Source organism: Arachis stenosperma, chromosome 6, assembly GCF_014773155.1.
Source record: "Arachis stenosperma cultivar V10309 chromosome 6, arast.V10309.gnm1.PFL2, whole genome shotgun sequence".
Classification (NCBI taxonomy): Eukaryota; Viridiplantae; Streptophyta; class Magnoliopsida; order Fabales; family Fabaceae; genus Arachis; species Arachis stenosperma.
This window is the reverse complement of record NC_080382.1, coordinates 72104499-72107671: the sequence shown is the minus strand read 5'-3', so window position 1 is coordinate 72107671 and position 3173 is coordinate 72104499. Positions and strand designations below refer to the sequence as shown.

At 38.8% G+C, this 3173-nt stretch overlaps 1 non-coding gene across 1 annotated transcript; it reads left to right on the top strand.

The window, feature by feature from the left end:
• The first annotated feature begins 1487 nt into the window (after positions 1-1487).
• LOC130937116 (small nucleolar RNA R71) lies at positions 1488-1595 on the top strand. Its single transcript, XR_009068348.1, has one exon. It is a non-coding gene; the product is annotated as a small nucleolar RNA R71 (small nucleolar RNA).
• Positions 1596-3173: the final 1578 nt, after the last annotated feature.

Below are 3173 nucleotides of genomic sequence, written 5' to 3'. Positions count from 1 at the left end.
TTAAACACAAAGGATTCTTCATTCACTTGAATGATCAGTTTGCCTCTATCAACATCAATCACAGCCTTTGTTGTGGCTAGGAAGGGTCTGCCAAGGATGATGGTTTCATCCATGCACTTCCCAGTCTCTAGGACTATGAAATCAGCAGGGATGTAATGGTCTTCAATCTTCACCAAAACATCCTCTGCAAGTCCATGAGCTTGTTTTCTTGAGTTGTCTGCCATCTCTAATGAGATTCTTGCAGCTTGCACCTCAAAGATCCCTAGCTTCTCCATTACAGAGAGAGGCATGAGGTTTACACTTGATCCTAAGTCACACAGTGCCTTCTTGAAGGTCATGGTGCCTATGGTACAAGGTATTGAAAACTTCCCAGGATCTTGTCTCTTTTGAGGTAATTTCTGCCTAGACAAGTCATCCAGTTCTTTGGTGAGCAAAGGAGGTTCATTCTCCCAAGTCTCATTTCCAAATAACTTGTCATTTAGCTTCATGATTGCTCCAAGGTATTTAGCAACTTGCTCTTCAGTGACATACTCATCCTCTTCAGAGGAAGAATACTCATCAGAGCTCATAAAAGGCAGAAGTAAGTCCAATGGAATCTCTATGGTCTCATTTTGAGCTTCAGATTCCCATGGTTCCTCATTGGGGAACTCAATGGAGGTCAGTGCACGCCCACTGAGGTCTTCCTCAGTGGCGTTCACTTCCTCTCCTTCCTCTCCAAATTCGGCCATATTGATGGCCTTGCACTCTCCTTTTGGATTTTCTTCTGTATTGCTTGGAAGAGTACTAGGAGGGAGTTCAGTAATTTTCTTACTCAGCTGTCCCACTTGTGCCTCCAAATTCCTAATGGAGGACCTTGTTTCAGTCATGAAACTTTGAGTGGTTTTGATTAGATCAGAGACCATGGTTGCTAAGTCAGAGGTGTTCAGCTTAGAACTCTCTGTCTGTTGCTGAGAAGATGATGGAAAAGGCTTGCCATTGCTAAACCTGTTTCTTCCACCATTATTGTTGTTGAAACCTTGTTGAGGTCTCTCTTGATTCTTCCATGAGAAATTTGGGTTATTTCTCCATGAAGAATTATAGGTGTTTCCATAGGGTTCTCCTAGGTAATTCACCTCTTCCATTGAAGGGTTCTCAGGATCATAGGCTTCTTCTTCAGATGAAGCATCCTTAGTACTGCTTGGTGCATTTTGCATTCCAGACAGACTTTGAGAAATCAAATTGACTTGTTGAGTCAATATCTTGTTCTGAGCCAAAATGGCATTCAGAGTATCAATCTCAAGAACTCCTTTCTTCTGATTAGCCCCATTGTTCACAGGATTCCTTTCAGAAGTGTACATGAATTGGTTATTTGCAACCATTTCAATCAGCTCTTGAGCTTCTGTAGGCGTCTTCTTCAAATGAAGAGATCCTCCAGCAGAGCTATCCAAAGACATCTTGGACAGTTCAGAGAGACCATCATAGAAAATACCTATGATGCTCCATTCAGAAAGCATGTCAGGAGGACATTTTCTGATCAATTGTTTGTATCTTTCCCAAGCTTCATGGAGGGATTCTCCATCCTTCTGTCTGAAGGTTTGGACTTCCACTCTAAGCTTACTCAATTTTTGAGGTGGAAAGAACTTTGCCAAGAAGGCATTGACTAGCTTTTCCCATGAGTCCAGGCTTTCTTTAGGTTGTGAGTCCAACCATGTCCTAGCTCTGTCTTACAGCAAAAGGGAATAGCATAAGTCTGTAGACCTCAGGGTCAACCCCATTAGTCTTGACAGTGTCACAGATTTGCAAGAACTCAGCCAAAAACTGATGAGGATCTTCCAATGGAAGTCCATGGAACTTGCAATTCTGTTGCATTAGAGAAACTAATTGAGGCTTAAGCTCAAAGTTGTTTGCTCCAATGGCAGGGATAGAGATGCTTCTCCCATAAAAGTTGGGAGTAGGTGCAGTAAAGTCACCCAGCACCTTCCTTGCATTGTTGGCATTGTTGTTGTTTTCAGCTGCCATGTCTTCTTCTTTGAAGATTTCTGTTAGGTCCTCTACAGAGAGTTGTGCCTTAGCTTCTCTTAGCTTTCGCTTCAAGGTCCTTTCAGGTTCAGGGTCAGCTTCAACAAGAATGCCTTTGTCTTTGTTCCTGCTCATATGAAAGAGAGGAGAACAAGAAAATGTGGAATCCTCTATGTCACAGTATAGAGATTTCTTGAGGTGTCAGAGGAAAAGAAAAGTAGAAGACAGAAGTAGAAAATTCAAACTTATCAAAGAAGAAGGAGTTCGAATTTTTCATTAAGGAATAGTGTTAGTCCATAAATAGAAGGATGTTAGAAGAAAGGAAGTAATTTTCGAAAATTAAGTTAAAGAATTTGAAAACATTTTGAAAAACACTAATTAATTTTCGAAAATAAGAGTGGGAAAGAAATCAAGTGATTTTTGAAAAAGATTTTGAATTTAGAAGTCAAAAAGATTTGATTGAAAACTATTTTGAAAAAGATGAGGTTAAGAAAATATGATTGGTTTTAAAAACATGTGATTGAGAAGATATGATTTGAAAATAATTTTAAAAAGATTTGATAAAAAAATTAATGACTTGCCTACAAGAAAAGATATGATTCAAACATTAAACCTTTCTCAACAGAAAAGGCAACATACTTGAAATGTTGAATCAAATCATTAATTGATAGCAAGTATCTTTGAAAAAGGAAAGAAATTGATTTTGAAAACATTTGATTGAAAAGATATGATTTGAAAAAGATTTGATTTTGAAAAACTTTGAAAACTTGAAAAAAAAATTGATTTGGAAACAAAATCTTCCCTCTTGTGCCATCCTGGCGTTAAACGCCCAGAATGGTGCACATTCTGGCGTTTAACGCCCAAAGCTATACCCTTTTGGGCGTTAAACGCCCAACCAGGTACCCTGGCTGGCGTTTAAACGCCAGTCTGTCCTTCTTCACTAGGCGTTTTGAACGCCCAGCTTTTTCTGTGCAATTCCTCTGCTGTATGTTCTGAATCTTCAATTCCCTGTATTATTGACTTGAGAAGACACAAATTAAAAATATTTTTGGATTTTTAATAATCAGAATGCAACTAAAATCAAATAACAATGCATGTAAGACACCAAACTTAGCAGTTTGTATACTACTGACACTAATGAGAATGCATATGAGACACACAAAACACTCAAGTCA